The following is a 17,947-nucleotide window of genomic DNA, read 5'->3' as shown; positions in this document are numbered from 1 at the left end:
TGCGAGCATCGTACGCTTGTGAAATACTATTATTATTATGTGCTTCCAGGTGATCATCTTATAAAAACTTTAAAAATCTGGGGTTTTCACAATGAGAAGTATTTTTTTATTCCCGTAGAGAAAGGAGATGGAGAGGAGGGTGGGGGCTTACCTCCATGTAGTGACCATTTTTGCTGCTTTTGTACGGCGTCCTGTCTGGGATCATTACATCATCCTGAGGACACACGTCGGCTGGTTTACTACCCAAAATGCACTGTTCAGCTGTGTGCTACTGTTCTGTTTCTTCACAGTGCAGAGCGTGGTGTTAGATACCTGTCGGATTTCTTTCCAGAGGAGGCTTTCAACTTTTCAGTTTCTACAAACGGCACCTAAATAAGAAATAATAATACGATAAAACACCTTTCAGTGAGTCAGCGGTCGTGTGTCGTACAGCTTGGCCATAAAAACGTACCGCCGGGAAGCTGAGCTCGGGTCCCGACTGTGAAGGGCGGCTTGTTCCTCCTGCCTTTGAATAGCTAAAACACGGTTGCCGTAGCTACAGCAAGCGGCTCAGGAAGCCTGTGGAGCTTAAATCCAGTTGCGTGACATTTTACACAATAAAAGAAACACAAAATAGAAATAATACCTTTCTGCTCCCCTCACACACCTGCGTGGAAGCAGGCGGCGGCGGCGTGTCTCCCAGCGATGGCGTCACATCTCGTGTGCGTAAAGCTTTTACATTGTCTGTAATAAATACAGCATGAGGTCTTATATTAAAAAAAAAGCGCTTTATTGAATCTCAAGTAATTGAAAAGCAGAGTTCTGGGTGTCCTCGCCGCTCCTACAGTACATCTGCTCTCCTTCCTGTTCAAGTAATAGAAAATAGAATAGTCTACAGCCCGCCTGGGACAAACAACCACACGTTACATATGAACAGAAATGACACTCGCCGATGCCTCCGCTTACTTTTCCACCGGCGATACAAAGATCTGTAAGAAAATAGGTCTGATTGTGAAAAGAACACCATCACGACTCCCCAGCTGAGTGAAAGGAGTCGTCGCACTGTAAACTCACCATGGTCCCCATGACGACGGCGGCGGCAGCTGCCAGACAGTACATCCAACATTAACATGTTCAGAAAGTACAACAACGCATACACCGGGGACATTCATGATTGGAAGTGTGTTGGCGTGATGGAATCTGCAGTTTATTCATCTGGAGGCGGCTTCCTGTCAAATAAAAACAAAGCACCTGCACTAACACTTCAGGTGCTTCTTGCTGGTCATGTCGTTCCAGATGCGGTGCATCTCCTCGGGGGAGATCTGGTGCACGGTGACCACGCGGCGGTAGCGGCACAGGCTGTAGGCCATCTTCCAGTGGTTGAAGCCGCTGTTCTGGAAGGGGTGGATGCCCAGCTTGCGGAGGCACACGCCCACGTACACGTCCTCCAGGTGGAGCAGGCGGGTGTGCAGCGACGTGTTGTATATGAGCTCCGCCACGTCCGTGGAGAAGATGTAGCCGGTGCCGGAGCAGAACGGCGGGTACTTGCTCTCCGGGTACAGATCCCTGGGCATGTACCACTTGCTGCGCATGTCTCTGATGGGCCCGCCGTTGATGACGTAGCCGGTGAAGTAGCGCCGCCGCGGCTTGGTGGCGGGCTTCAGGAGGTTGTAGATGAGGTTCTCCATGTTGACGAAGATGTCGCTGTCCGTTTTCAGGACGTACTGCGCCTTGGAGCAGAACGTGGCGACCCAGCGCATGCCCATCAGCGTCTTCAGCGTCAGGTTGTGGTACGAGTCGATGAAGTCCTCCACCACGATGTCGTGGAAGATCTGACTCTCCTGCTCCACCATCTGGTTGAGGACGGCGTCGGTGCTGCGGCCCAGCAGGAAGAGCGTGACCACGCGCACCTCGGGGAAGGTGCTCTCGTCGCCCCACGTCTCCCGGATGGCCTGCCGGGCGTCGAACTCCTTGTGGGTGGTGCTGATGAGGATGACGAGGAAGGGCGTCTCCGCCTCGCACTTCTTGGCCTCGTTGATGAGGTAGCCGAAGTCGTGCGGGTTGAGCGAGCGCGTGCGGATGTTGCCGAAGGTGGCGTTCTTGCTGGGCGTGGCCGTCCGGCGTACGGGGATGGTCAGCTGACCCGCGTAGGACGTGGAGGGGCGGGACACGCTCAGGTACCACAGGGCGCTGGCCCAGCAAACCACCGTCAGCAAGTATAAGCAGGAGACCTTCGAAGGCATCGCTGTGCACTCAGCGGCGGCGGCGTTAGCGGCGGCAACGTCGAGGCCACGCCTCCATGGGTTGTCTCAGATCTGGCGGCGCAGGTGAAGGACCTCCCTGCGTCCCGTCGCAGCTCGCCCCGCTGAGTTCAGCATCTAGGGAAAGGGAGATGAGAACATCCACGTCATGAAACCACATTTACATATCTCACAATATGTTTTATTCCACTTTGACGCAGCGAGTTACCCTATCATCCATCAGATAACAGCTGTGGTTTGATGGAATCCTGGGAAACGCCACTGTTTGCAAAACGCTGTTTATCTCCCTCTTATCCCCTCGGGCCGGCCGAACAGAGCCACTCCAGCAGTCTGAGAGGAGGAAGGGGAGGAGAAAGTGAAGATTAATATCCACGTATCCGTTTACTCCCACAGCTCAGTGTCCGTGTGTGGACTTCTACATATTTGACTCTAATTGGACCGTGAGAGGACGAATCCCAGCTCTGATGGATCCATCACACCCCAACGCCGTGTGCTTCCTCTCGCCGTACGTTTGCATTCTCACTCACCCTTCTTTACTTTTTATTCTAGATCCTATTAGAGATGCGGCTCTGGTTTTGAGGAGACTCCCGGGTTGTCTCTTCCTTTGATCAGGCCTATTCTCCTCTTCCTTCGCCTCTGCTATCTCCTCCCGGAGCAGAGTCATCAATCTCATGGTCCAGCAGAATCCATCTCATCATGGCTGCTTTTCCACACCTCCACCCTCTCCATCACTCCCTCCTTCTCTACTCCAGCAGGCGCCTGATCCATTTCCTTACGTCTCACTGCCTCTCCCTTCTTTATTGTTTTCCTCTCCTCGTTTCCCCACACTCCCCTGCTTTTAACTTATTGACAGCTTCTACCACAATCAGCCTCCCCCTCCCGACTCCCTCTGATCACTAAATCACCCTTCCCTTTCTTTGACCTCCCTCCCTCTTCCCGTTCTGCAGATCAGCTCCCCGAGGAGGGGCTTTCATAATCCTACTACTACTCGGAATAACCCGGATCCTCGTTCGCCGATGCACCTCACGGATTCCTGAGATTCCCCTCGGAGCAAATTGAAAAGTTTGGCTGTATCGTTCCCGTCTGTGAATGCGTCAAAGTCATCTCCTGAATATGTGAGGAGGGATATCAGGGCAGGACCATCTCACTGTAAAGTAAAGTGTGTCCTTCACGTCTCCTGGCTTTATAACCAGACTTCTTCTTCGCTCCCTTGGGGAGGGGGAGGGGGAGGGGGGGGGGTGTGATCGCCAACGTAGCGTAATTGTCCTTTAATGAATAGGAACATAGAATCAGGAAGGGCTGGAACGCCACAGGGGAGGACTTTCCATTTGCTCATGTATGAAGGCACATCCACGTGCCGTGCGTTACCACGGCAACCCAACGAGCGGCAGGAATTCGTACACCCTGTTAAAGGTCGCTTATGAGATCACGTGTACGATCGTTTCACGGCAATAAATCACATATGGACTCTCGTAAAATGCTGGCTGAGGGGTGATTGTCAACGAGGGTCCACCACTGGAACCGACTGAGTGTGTGTGTGTGTGTGTGTGTGTGTGTGTGCGTGTAGGTGTGTGTTGTGTGTGTGTGTGTGTGTGTGTGTGTGTAGGTGTGTGTTGTGTGTGTGTGTGTGTGTGACATCCTGTTGAATTGCTGTGATATTTGATTTATAAAAACCTGAATATTATAGAAAGATGTACATAGATGCTTGGGATTTTAATACAATACAGGACCACATTGCGCTCAGGGGGTCCGGGGCCACTCGGGGGTCCGGGGCCACGCAGACAGATTATGTTGGTCAAAGCCCAGATCTTCTGGTGTGAAGCTTTTAGCAACGTTAGCTTCATAATTCAAGGTTAAAGTCATCTCCGTAGCTTGCATAGCAACCTGTCAATCACAGGTAGTGGAGTGGGCGGGACTTATACAGACGGAGTAAAAAGCACTGTGACTTGTTGGTCATTATATCGGAATCAGTAATCAATATAGCAGAGTAGCCGTTTGGCCGACAGCTGGCGCTCCTGGAAAGCGGCGCCTCACACACTCTTCATGATTACGCCGGCTGTGCCAGCGGATACGGCGTAGGATTTAAGCACTACTACAACTTCGCCAGCAATTACTACTAGTAATACTACTGTAGATCACGATAATGACGAGCCGGCTGATAAAAGGGCAGTAAAACATGCGCTCCAAAATAGCACGTTGCAGTAAAGTGAGGCATTTACGTGTGAAGAAAAAGCATTAAAGCATATAAAGGACAGTTATTATGAACAGCCATTCGCAGGCTTTACTGCTAATGATGTGTTAATCAGAAGTGGTGGGACGGGATAGTGACAGGCCATAGGGGGAGAGACTCCCCCCCTCCCTCCCCCAGGGGAAGGCAATTTAGCAGCCTCTGCTCCATCACGCCTCCCGAGCCCAGACTCCACATCCTCGTCACCTCTGTGTGATCAAACATGGCGACTTAGTGCCCAACTGTTCCCATAAATGATTAATCGGCATTATTCAAACAAAATTCCCAGCCCTCATTAAACGTGCATGCTGCTTCTTCTCGGTTGTGTATCGCTGCAAAGGGAACATCGTTTGGGTTTGGACCAAAAAGAAAAAAAAAAAATCTGAAGGCATCAGCGAGGGCTTTGTGATGGGAATGTGTGTTCTTCATCATTTCAGAGACGTTATTGACAAAAACGTATTAACTACTAATCCAATTAATTATCTAACGGGCAACAGCTGACAGAATCTTCGGCTTTTCTTCTTCTCTTTGTTAATTGACTGCAGAAGTACGAGCTAGCTCCAGTTATGGGAAATAAACAAAGCATTAGCATTGACACTTAATTCATATGAATAGGATATTTTTGCCAACTGAGAACCAGATCCAAAACAGAAACAGTAATTGCAGCCCCGTCCCTGATGAGTGGCCTCGCCTCCACCAATCAGCCGTGCTGCAGTTTATGTCTGATTAGACATTCGATTGAAGACCCTGATGACATCACTATGGCATCATAAGTGTCTCAAATTTGCCTTCTGGACAGGCGGCAACCTCCGGTTCGGGAGAAAAGTGCCTTTGCATTCTCCCTGCTGGCCACCAGGGGGCGACTCCTCTCTGGTTGTATAGAAGTCTATGAGGAAAATGGCCCTACTTCTCTCTGCTGGCCACCAGGGGGCGACTCCTCTCTGGTTGTATAGAAGTCTATGAGAAAATGGCCCTACTTCTCTCTGCTGGCCACCAGGGGGCGACTCCTCTCTAGTTGTATAGAAGTCTATGAGAAAACGGTCCTACTTCTCTCTTGATGTATTATCTCAGTAAACATTGTAAACATGAGTTTATGGTCTCAATCTCTAGTACATTATGGTCCATTTCGAGTCCAACAGACCAGAAAGCAGGGTCGAATCCACCCGTCGCTCCTCCACAGTCCAAATATGGCCGCATCCTTCGCTGGTTGCAAAAATGCCAAGATGCCGACGGCCAAAAATGCCAAAGTCGATGCTTCAAAACTGTAATCCAGGAAATAGCGGGCGACATCACCATGACAACGCTCACTTCATATAGACAGCATATATTCTGAGTACCACTCCACTGTTTCCCTTTCATTAAAAAAAGGCGAGAAACAGATATAATCACCCGTCTCGTCAGTCATCAGATCATAACTCAGCACCTTGTTATTATCATCCATTACAGAAAGCAGCGGTTACGCCATTTTTGTATTCCTGCCTGAACTCTGAGCGTCGGCTCCGTTGTCTTTCCAATCGCGTGACCTCTGCGAGCCGGAGAGAAGAGACGCTGGAAAGCAACAGAGATGTGGGAGTTCCGGTCTCGTTTAATGTTGCACCACATAATTGATTGCAGTCATTAGTGCCGCGACCTTGCTCGGGGAGATGGGTGGGGGTGGGCGAGTAGGGTGGGGGGTGGGGGGGTGCTGTATGTGAGTCAGCGAGGGAGCAAAAACAAAACATGGTGGTTTAATAGACTGTGATGTCTGCTGTCTCGGTTGCATTAAAGGAACATGTGCTGGAGAGGTGAATAAATTACACCTGGCACTCAGAGGCGACGTGTCACACGCACCCATCCGATGATTGGCGGGGGAAACGGCGAGTAGATCTGCTGATTTAAGCAAAGCTGTCAAACGTCGCGTGGAGAGACTCTTACCTGTAAATATCATTCAATATCACGGCAAAACGTGCATAATGGAAACAAAATATGAGGGAATAAAAAATCATAATGCCACTCTGGGGTGACACATTACTGAACGAGGCCAATGAGAGCTGCATACCTTGACAATTAAAATTGTATTTTTTTAAGTTTAAACAAAAATATCACACAAAAAGAAAAAAAAAAAAGGCTTTTCCGGAGGCCGTAACTCAACACCTTATCTCCAGCTCCTGCTGCCGAATGCACGATAAGCTCAACAGGAGCTTTATAATTGTCCACGTTTGATCCTCGTCCCCAGCAATCTCCTGCCAAGTCCAAAAACCCATTATGTCTGCTTCTAAACATTCAAAAGAGGAATTAATGCGAGGAATTTAAACAGCGATGGCCAAATTGGTTGCCGTCCCACCTTATATGGGCGAGGAACAATTAAAATGTCAGGGCTGGGAGGGCCCCAGCGTGGCCCTCGCTATGTTGGTGTTTCCTGGATAATAAAGGACTCGATGATTGCTGAAGAGCGGCACAGCCAGCCGTGGAGTCGGTATTACAGGCCGCAGGCTGGACACTCTGGGCTTAGTGCAAAGCCTCCCAATGCAAAGCAGCTTAGGAGCGACAGAGGAAATGGGATATCACTAGCGGCCAACAGATTTGGCCGCCGTACGGGAGCCAGACGCTCCCTCCCCACTCCAGTGCTTACTTGAGCCTGAACCACATCAGTCGGCGGGGCCAAGCAGCGCTCGCAGAAAAACCCCCTCTTCAACTCCCGCTTCAACTCGCCTCAGAGGACGTTTTAATGAGCGGCGGACGTTCAAACTTGTTAAAAGTGCGTCGGGGAACTTATCAGACAATGGCTGGTTGGTGGCGAGCCGTGACGCCCGGCCATCTGGTTCAAAGAGCTGAGGATGATGGGCAAAGGCAGGAACATGTGGGGGAAAAAAAGTTTCATGATTACACAGTCGGCGTTTTCCTCGCTTTGTTTTGGCGGCGGCGCTGACCTCGGTGAGAATCGGCGGCGAGCGGCTTCAGCCCACACGCGTGCTCCGAATGCGAAGCTCCCTCAGAAAGTGGAAATGACATCTTGATTCATGCAGGTGATGCAATCAACTGTCCGACCGGGGATTATAGAATATTCACAGTCGGGGGCGGGGCTCCCGAAAGACGCCGGCGATGAGGACTAACGTGGAAGAATGGAAGCCATTATCCCAGGCACACACTCCCAGCACGGTGCCTTGCTCAAGAGAACAATGACAATGGAAGATGATAAAATGAAGCTTTTTGTAGACGCGTACTGTTCTCTGTATGAAAAGCTCCCTAATGATCCCGGCATTCAAGGTGCCATGCTTTTATTATTAGTCTATTATTCATTATTCTCCGTTTATCCAGAAAACAAAGGACACACGCGCTGGCGGTCCAACAGTGTATTCTACAAAATGTCAAATATTATAGATGATTTATGACACCAAGCATAGAATGATGTGAGAGAAAACAGCAAAGCTAGAAGAATCATAACATGTTAAATCTTACATCTCCTCTAGGGGCCGCTGTTAGTAGGCATGGGACAATATGGGAAAAAATAATATAAAGGACATCCTTTAGATCAGTATCAATATCCTGTGGACACAGACTTCCATTAAAAGAGTCAGCGTAGAAAAAAGAAGAAGGTAATAATAAGTGAGTGACAGACGGGGGTTCTCCCATCATGCTCTCTGTCGCCGCGGCAGCGGTTTTATGGGGAAGGAGATGCGAGACACTAAGTGGTGTTACTGCATGTGAATGGCGGTTTCCACGTGAAGTGTCCCACATACCCCCCATCTCATAAAGAAGATGGCGTCCTCGTGACGGATGGGACAGGACGTGAGATAAGTGATGTTCCATTCTGAACACAAATGGCTATTTTCACCACTTAGTTGATTAAATTAGAGGTCTTCTAAGTACGCCATCGTCTCTAGGAGGATAATGAATAATGATCCGAGGCATCGTCGCCCCAAAAAAAACGAGCTGGGATTGTCGTGAGGGTTCGCTTTAAGGATTTGTTCAACTAATTAAAAAAAAAAATGGAAAAGTGCACTAAGTAGAGTTCAGATCTGAGCCACGTGTGTCTGCAGAGACCGGAGGAAACGTGGAGCAAATAATACCAAGTCTGTCTAAGAGAACATCACACATCCTTCACTCCTACCTCCCACCCATAGCATGGAGCTGCACGGTCCCAGCTCAGGGAGGGGACTGTAGGGGACTATAGGGGACTGTAGGGGACTATAAGGGACTGTAGGGGACTATAGAGGACTATGTAGGGGACTACTAAAAGGAGTCATGATAAAGAAAAAGTTCAGATGAAAACATTCTTGCACGAAGTTCATTGTTTTCAGACAATCTGAAATAATGTTATAATAACAATAACGGCTCCGTCACTGATGGATGCATTCAGATAAAACAGTTAAGGTCGTGAAACGTGCACATGCGTGCAGCACAAATCTCCCAGAAGCCCACACGGCGCCCCATGACACTGTGGATGTGCAACATCAAGCAAGCTAATTAGCTAAAGCTAATGAACGCCGCCTCTCCACATTATTCCCAGCGTCTAACTGAGGGAGGAACACCTGACAGGAGAGGATGGAGATGGAGGACGAGTCCAAACGTGTGTGTGGTGGCTGCTGCAGAGCCCCGGCCACCGCGACAGGGCCGAGGAGTTATCAGGAACACCATCTCGGAGCTGGCAGAGGGGGCAGCGTGGAGCACATCCCATTATAAAGCAGGGAGCAGACAACTGCACCTGCAGATAACACCAGCTACTCCAGGCTACGGGGGGCTGGGGGGGGACGCACACCAGGCAGACAGCTTTTTATGGAACATGTGCTCCCTGTGGATGTCCTCAACACACACACACACACACACACACACACACACACACACACACACACACACACACACACACACACACACACACACACACACCTGCTTGGCATCTTCACTGTGAGCTGACAGAGCTCCTGCTAGTTGCCCTGCTGAACCTGAGTGGACGCCAGATGAAGGGTCCTCTGGTAATTACCTTGTCTCCGAGCATCTCACACACACACACACACACACACACACACACACAGACACACAGACACACACACACACACACACACATACCCTGCCTCTGCTGATGGCAGCACAGACTGAGGACATGCAGCTTCAGCACTCCTTCCGGTAAATAACGCTACTGAGGGGCACTGGGAACACACACACACACACACACGCACAGACACACACACACAGACACACAGACACACACACAAACACACGCACACACACACAGCTGAGGTCTGCTGAGAACTATTATAATTGCAAAGACAGCTAAGACTAAGTATTATTATCTGTATAATAATAGTAGTAATAATAATAATGAGTTGAATTTTTAGTCTCCAGGAGATTCACATACTAGATCAAATAAAGTAGAATAAGACGTTAAACAAACATACATGTTTATATGTTGGGTTCCATTGGTCTGCATGGAATTAGATATAAATAAAAGCCTCCTTTTCTCGTGTTCCCTGACGATAATTCACAAATCCATGGCAACCAGTTTCATCTCTTACAATATGGTAAATACTGGATAAATATTAATGCACACATGCTCCCGTCTCCCTGCGTGCACGGAGGCACGCGTGCACTTTAGCCGCCGTGATGCGTGGTGTTGGCGTGATAAGCCAGCCACCTCGGGGCCCGCCGCCGTCTCCGGCCAGCATGAGGTCCGACGAGAGGCCACGCCGCTCAGTCGGCCCTCGGTAAATAAATGATTCCACCTGTCGGAGCCGCTCAGCTTCAGCCTCGCAGGGGTGAGACATGGGAGAAAGCATGTGTTTGAGTCAAGTGTGTGTGTGTGTGTGTGTGTGTGTGTGTGTGTGTGAGAGAGAGAGACAGGAAGTGGCAGAGGGCAGAGCAAAGAGTGGATACTTTCAGAGTTGGGATTCGACCTAAAGCCTGACAGAAATACACACTCTAGTTTCCATTGTTCTGTCAGCCTGTCAGACACAGTTTGGCTTCAAACCTATACACACCATCAGCGCACACACACACACACACACACACACACACACACACACACACACACACACACACACACACACACACACACACACACACACACACACACACACACACACACACAGCCGACTGCAATCCTCCGAACTTTTAACCCCTGGAACACACATCAGTATGGGCTGGAGGTGTATTCAGAAGAGCCGTATTAACCTTAACTGCACATTTGTTTGTGTTGGAGCCCCGAGGAAACACCATCACATCAGAGGGGTCTGTAGTACGTGTGTGTGTGTGTGTGTGTGTGTGTGTGTGAGAGAGAGTGTGTGTGTGTGTGTGTGTGTGAGAGAGTGTGTGTGTGTGTGTGTGTGTGTGTGTGTGTGTGTGTGTGTGTGTGTGTGAGAGTGTGTGTGTGTGTGTGTGTGTGAAAATCAATGTGTGTGTGAGTCAAGCAGAAGGAGGGAGGAGGGGAAATACTACAGCTGGCAAGGGATGTTTATTTATTTACACTAAGACAGGCTGGGACACAGGACTAAGACAGGCTGGGACACAGGACTAAGACAGGCTGGGACACACAGGACTAAGACAGGCTGGGACACAGGACTAAGACAGGCTGGGACACACAGGACTAAGACAGGCTGGGACACAGGACTAAGACAGGCTGGGACACACAGGACTAAGACAGGCTGGGACACAGGACTAAGACAGGCTGGGACACACAGGACTAAGACAGGCTGGGACACAGGACTAAGACAGGCTGGGACACACAGGACTAAGACAGACTGGGACATACAGGACTAAGACAGGCTGGGACACAGGACTAAGACAGACTGGGACATACAGGACTAAGACAGACTGGGACATACAGGACTAAGACAGGCTGGGACACAGGACTAAGACAGGCTGGGACATACAGGACTAAGACAGGCTGGGACACACAGGACTAAGACAGACTGGGACACACAGGACTAAGACAGGCTGGGACATACAGCACTAAGCCAGGTTGGGACACACAGGACTAAGACAGGCTGGGACACAGGACTAAGACAGGCTGGGACACAGGACTAAGACAGGCTGGGACACACAGGACTAAGCCAGGCTGGGACAAACAGGACTAAGACAGGCTGGGACACAGGACTAAGACAGACTGGGACACACAGGACTAAGACAGGCTGGGACACACAGGACTAAGACAGGCTGGGACACAGGACTAAGACAGGCTGGGACACAGGACTAAGACAGGCTGGGACACACAGGACTAAGACAGGCTGGGACACAGGACTAAGACAGGCTGGGACACACAGGACTAAGACAGGCTGGGACACAGGACTAAGACAGGCTGGGACACAGGACTAAGACAGGCTGGGACACACAGGACTAAGACAGGCTGGGACACAGGACTAAGACAGGCTGGGACACAGGACTAAGCCAGGTTGGGACATACAGGACTAAGACAGGCTGGGACACAGGACTAAGACAGACTGGGACACAGGCTGGGACACAGGACTAAGACAGGCTGGGACACACAGGACTAAGACATGCTGGGACACACAGGACTAAGACAGGCTGGGACACAGGACTAAGACAGACTGGGACACAGGACTAAGACAGGCTGGGACACACAGGACTAAGACAGGCTGGGACACACAGGACTAAGACATGCTGGGACACACAGGACTAAGACAGGCAGGGACATACAGGACTAAGACAGGCTGGGACACACAGGACTAAGACAGGCTGGGACATACAGGACTAAGACAGGCCGGGACATACAGGACTAAGACAGGCCGGGACATACAGGACTAAGACAGGCTGGGACACAAAGGACTAAGACAGGCTGGGACATACAGGACTTAGACAGGCTGGGACACACAGGACTAAGACAGGCTGGGACATACAGGACTTAGACAGGCTGGGACACACAGGACTAAGACAGGCTGGGACACAAAGGACTAAGACAGGCTGGGACATACAGGACTAAGACAGGCTGGGACACACAGGACTAAGACATGCTGGGACATACAGGACTAAGACAGGCTGGGACACAGGACTAAGACAGACTGGGACACAGGACTAAGACAGGCTGGGACACAGGACTAAGACAGGCTGGGACACACAGGACTAAGACAGGCTGGGACACAGGACTAAGACAGGCTGGGACACACAGGACTAAGACAGGCTGGGACACAGGACTAAGACAGGCTGGGACACTCAGGACTAAGACAGGCTGGGACATACAGGACTAAGACAGGCTGGGACACACAGGACTAAGACAGGCTGGGACATACAGGACTAAGACAGGCTGGGACACAGGACTAAGACAGGCTGGGACACAGGACTAAGACAGGCTGGGACATACAGGACTAAGACAGGCTGGGACATACAGGACTAAGACAGGCCGGGACATACAGGACTAAGACAGGCTGGGACACAAAGGACTAAGACAGGCTGGGACATACAGGACTTAGACAGGCTGGGACACACAGGACTAAGACAGGCTGGGACACAAAGGACTAAGACAGGCTGGGACATACAGGACTTAGACAGGCTGGGACACACAGGACTAAGACAGGCTGGGACACAAAGGACTAAGACAGGCTGGGACATACAGGACTAAGACAGGCTGGGACACACAGGACTAAGACATGCTGGGACATACAGGACTAAGACAGGCTGGGACACAGGACTAAGACAGACTGGGACACAGGACTAAGACAGGCTGGGACACAGGACTAAGACAGGCTGGGACACACAGGACTAAGACAGGCTGGGACACAGGACTAAGACAGGCTGGGACATACAGGACTAAGACAGGCTGGGACACAGGACTAAGACAGGCTGGGACACAGGACTAAGACAGGCTGGGACATACAGGACTAAGACAGGCTGGGACATACAGGACTAAGACAGGCCGGGACATACAGGACTAAGACAGGCTGGGACACAAAGGACTAAGACAGGCTGGGACATACAGGACTTAGACAGGCTGGGACACACAGGACTAAGACAGGCTGGGACATACAGGACTAAGACAGGCTGGGACACACAGGACTAAGACAGGCTGGGACATACAGGACTAAGACAGACTGGGACACAGGGCTAAGACAGACTGGGACACAGGACTAAGACAGGCTGGGACATACAGGACTAAGACAGGCTGGGACATACAGGACTAAGACAGGCTGGGACACAGGACTAAGACAGGCTGGGACATACAGGACTAAGACAGGCTGGGACACAAAGGACTAAGACAGGCTGGGACATACAGGACTAAGACAGGCTGGGACACACAGGACTAATAACAGAAAACATGAGCATCCTTACAGAAGGGAAATGATATGCACCTCCTGCAGCGACAGGAAGATTCTCGGCTCATGAATATTTAAATCCCTCTGCAGAGGACTGGACAAGGTTAACCGTGTTCACAGTGGACAGTGTCTGGATCTCTGACTGCCACCTTAAATGGGAGCTTTGATAAACATGGCCAGGCGTCCATAGAGGAGCCATCGTGACAAAGCAAAGGAGAGAATGGAACATTAAAATGTTAGAGATGAAGGAATGGGGCAAACATAAACCTCATGACCCTCCCATAGCACAGAACGACCATAATATGTCTAGTAGGGTTGTTGATCAATACCAGTGACTCTACGTTTATTTAAGTGCTGAGGCTTCAAGTTTCAGACCTTGTAAATAAAACACCCATTAAATGAATTAATTAACACCCCATTAAAGTATTTCTCCAATTAGGATTAAGGAGACTGCTAATCCGGTAGTCTATGTGATTTTACATGACAACGCTACTCGCTTGGCTCCGCCCACAAAACACATCAAAACTGCGTTCATGATCCGATCATGTGACCCAACGGCGTGTTGAATCAAAGTTCCCCATTAGTGGATCCGATTTGAATTGGTTTTCAGTTTTTAACAATGAATCCCACATGGGATGAGGAAAAGTTCTGGACCATTCTTCTGGCAAAGAGAAAGTGTGTGTGAGTGTCAGTGATGACAGGAAGTGATCCAGTAGCGGTCTCACTGCTTATGACAGCTGTCAGACGGCAGATCCATCAGTGTGATTAGACACTGGACCAGCTGCTTTTCCTCTGGGACGGATCGATCCGAGCCCCCCCCACATACATCAACAGGAAATGAAACCTCTATTCTATGTCTTCGTCTTATCTGGACAAACTAAGATACGGCCTCCATCAAGGCAGCGTCGGATGAAACCGAGGTCACTCCTCCTCCTCCGCCGACGAGGCCGTCTCTCTTTTCGTTGGTTTTCCAACCAGCTAATCGTTTCATCTGCAGCAGCGCCGCCTGCCATGTTGGAAAGATCTCAGACTGAGATAATCCACCACTCCTTTCTCATTTCCTTTATCCGATCGGGAGTCACGCGATCTTCGGAGAAAGACCGATTCCTCTTTGACCTGGAGGTTGTCCGTCAAGACTCCGGCTCCAGTTATATATACTTTATTTACTACATGATGATCATGAAACACTTTCTGTTGCCCTGACAACAAACTGCACATTGTGAAAAAAGAGCTGGAACGGAAGTGTCAATTACGTAGGAATTGGACGCGTTTTGACCTCATCACTCATTGTTAAGCGTCTGCCGAGGTCGAGAGGCTGGAGCCGGGGGCGATCCCCAAAACTCTTCGCCCGCCCGCTACTTGCCCTCGCCGCGGATTCATTACCGCGTCGCCGCCCTTGAAAGGAGAGCTGTCGGGAAGCACAGCTTCTCGGTTGCGTCGATGTTGAACTCGGCGGGGTCCGGCCTCGATGAGGCACTTTACCTGATTGATTTTTTTTTCCTGCTCAGTTTGTGGTGGAATAAAGAGTTGGCTGGGATTGTTTCTGGCTGAAAAGGAGTTACGAATCTACTGGGACTGACAAACTTTCCAGAAAAAACATGGATCTAAACAAATAAAGCAAAAGCACCGAGATGAGATCAACAAGTAACAAAGTGGACTCTGATACTGCAAACGGAGGGAGGTCATTCTTTCTTTCGGGGCCTGAAGGATATTAAAGGAACACCTCACCCTTCAAAAAACACTTTTTGTTCAGCTGCTCACCTCGTGTTACCTCGAGTTTAAGAGTTTTTCTGGCACGCGTCCACGGGGAATCAAAACACGGAGAAAGGTCTTGATGAATTGAAGGAAACCAAACTTTTTAAAAGCCGACCCCATTGACTTCTATTAATCAAGATTTCCTCGGTGTTTTTGATTTACCGTACGCCGTGGAGTGTGAGAAAAAGGCATTTGTCTTCAAGAATTCAAGGCAACACGCGGTGAGTAATTGATAATCCTTTGTGCTTAAACCCCGACAACCATTTTCCAATTCATGGACAAGGAGCTGGGCTTTTCCTATGCTGTGACCGACCGTTGGTCCAGAGGGACGAGTGATTGAGACGAATCTATGAACATAATATATTCCATGTAAGTAGACAAAGTCCTTTATGTTTATTCATTTGGTCAAATTCCTTTTGGTTTGACCTTTCACAATAAAAGCCTTAAACATATACGCAATCCCCTACATAGTCCTGTATCCAGTCCTCCATATAGAACGTCCTCTATGTAAGTGGGAGTGATTTGGACCGCCATGGTGTTGGTAGAGGGGATCCAACATGGGCTGCTGCACACACATAGTGCACTCAGTTTCTATCCATAATGGAAATGTAATCATGTGTTGCATGAATTATTTCAGATCTAACCCTCCTCTGCTCGCTAACGGCGTCTTGGAACGCAGTTCCAACCACGAAAGACAACACTGATTAACTCTTAACACCGTTGCGCTTTATTTGTTGCCGTTGAATAACCAGGAAAATGACTAATTAAAACACCTCCAAGTCCACGTCGGAGTTTACAGATCATCCTTCTTCCACTTTAATTAGGCTAAGTGCTATTCGTTGCAGAGCTCGTTGTTACGGCTTGTTGTAATTAAGTGAAGAATTAATAGATGAACCCGTGGTGGGAATCATAAAAGGGTTGCGTAGATGGAATCTGTGCTCTATATTAAAGCTTAATGGCAATTTGATCAACAGAAGAACAGAATGGGATTCTGGTTCATTTACAAATCGCAGCGGCGGCGAGGGTGGAATTAAACTGCTGTCGACCGAAGAGAGCAGCATAAAGCATAGAAAATAAAGAGTGTGTGTTTTAGCTCAATTTTAAGAGTTTGATAATAAGAATTGGAATCACAGTGTTAATATCCTCCCACGTCGGGCGTTCCCTCGGATCGGATTTGAATAATCAAGAAAGGACAGTATCTTGTAAGAGGTCTTTTCTTGCCGGCGGCGGGAAGACGGACGGCGAGGAGCAGCTCGCTCCGATGCATCACCTGATACGGCTGATGTACGGCCCGTATTCTCTCTGCAGGCACTAAAACAACAAAGCGTGCAGCCGCGATGTCAACTTTAAACAAACAGCGGGCGCTTATCTCCCGGCTGTAAAAGCCGACAGCGTACACATATACAGTACGCCGCTATGAATCATGGGAGTGATGCGATAAGGCTCGCCTTACCGTTTCATGATTTACATTTGTGTTCAAATTCAACGCTTAACTTACTTAGTAGAAATCTGGGAATAAAAACTTAAGTTTATAGCTTATGAGAATAAATCTTTCCATAAAGCCCCGTTCACCATCTGTTATTATGAACCTGCTCTCCTTGTAAATTGTTTGCCTCGGGTGAGTCGGCGTCGGCGAGCTTGTTTTCCGTCTTGGTCATCAGACACACGATAACAACTAGAATTAATCAGTGCTGGATTGTTTGTTTCAGGTCAATCGATGTGCTGAACGATTTCATAAGAACCAGCGGAGCTATAAATAAATAACTATATAAATAAGAAGCCCAGCGTGACGGGGGTTCTAATGTTCGGCCTTCACTGCGGTCACACTGTGGAAACCTTGAACGCTGCCGATCTTTTGAACTGGAAGTTGTATTGATTGCTGGATTCTCCTCAGGCGAGGGCAGGCGGAGGGACCGAGCTGCTAAGCATTCAGACTTCACCCGGCCTGATGGTGTAAAATGTGAAATAGTTGCAGCGTCCATTGAAAACCCCAGCAGGTCTTCTTTTAAAGATGTGCAGGGCCTTTCACACGAGGAAGTGGGTCCCTCACTGCAGTCTTTTTGGGGCCGGGGAGTAAATCATTTCTTAAATCAGGACATGACCTTACAGGCTGCAGGAGGAGACGGAATAGAGGACTAAGGTCGTTGGTACGGCAACAAGAAGAGACTGTGAAGGTCCCGTCTGTCACGACCGACGATTTCTGCAATAATACATTAAACTTTGATTCCCACAAGCTGCTCCATGAAAACCACGTGTTAATTATTGATTTATTTAAAATAGAGCTGGAGTGATTTTTGTTTATTTTTCTGCGTGGCCAGAGGAAATAGTTCCTCCTGTGATGCCGGATACATTCTGTGTATTTTATCTCCCAGCAGAGTTCACTTCACTTGAACAAATGGCAGCGGTTGCTGTCCACAGTGCTGCAGTGACTCTGAACAAGAACACTCAGGTCCCCAAAAAAACTACTCTCTTTGCTTCAATATGTG

The 17,947-nt window shown here is 49.2% G+C and overlaps 1 pseudogene across 1 annotated transcript in view; it reads right to left on the bottom strand.

The window, feature by feature from the left end:
• Window positions 1–769: 769 nt before the first annotated feature.
• The window catches only part of LOC311009661 (beta-1,3-galactosyltransferase 1 pseudogene), a 59,834-nt pseudogene continuing 42,656 nt past the window's right edge, over window positions 770–17,947 (bottom strand). The window contains exons 4-5 of the transcript XR_014599405.1: window positions 2,449–2,570; window positions 770–2,357 (exon numbers count right to left, since the gene is read on the bottom strand). The product of XR_014599405.1 is annotated as a beta-1,3-galactosyltransferase 1 pseudogene (transcript). The remainder of the gene's footprint in view (window positions 2,358–2,448; window positions 2,571–17,947) is intronic.

Source organism: Eutrigla gurnardus (genome assembly GCF_963514095.1).
Source record: "Eutrigla gurnardus genome assembly, chromosome: 24".
Lineage (NCBI taxonomy): Eukaryota > Metazoa > Chordata > Actinopteri > Perciformes > Triglidae > Eutrigla > Eutrigla gurnardus.
The sequence above is the reverse complement of the archived record's forward strand: the minus strand, read 5'-3'. Positions and strand labels throughout refer to the sequence as shown.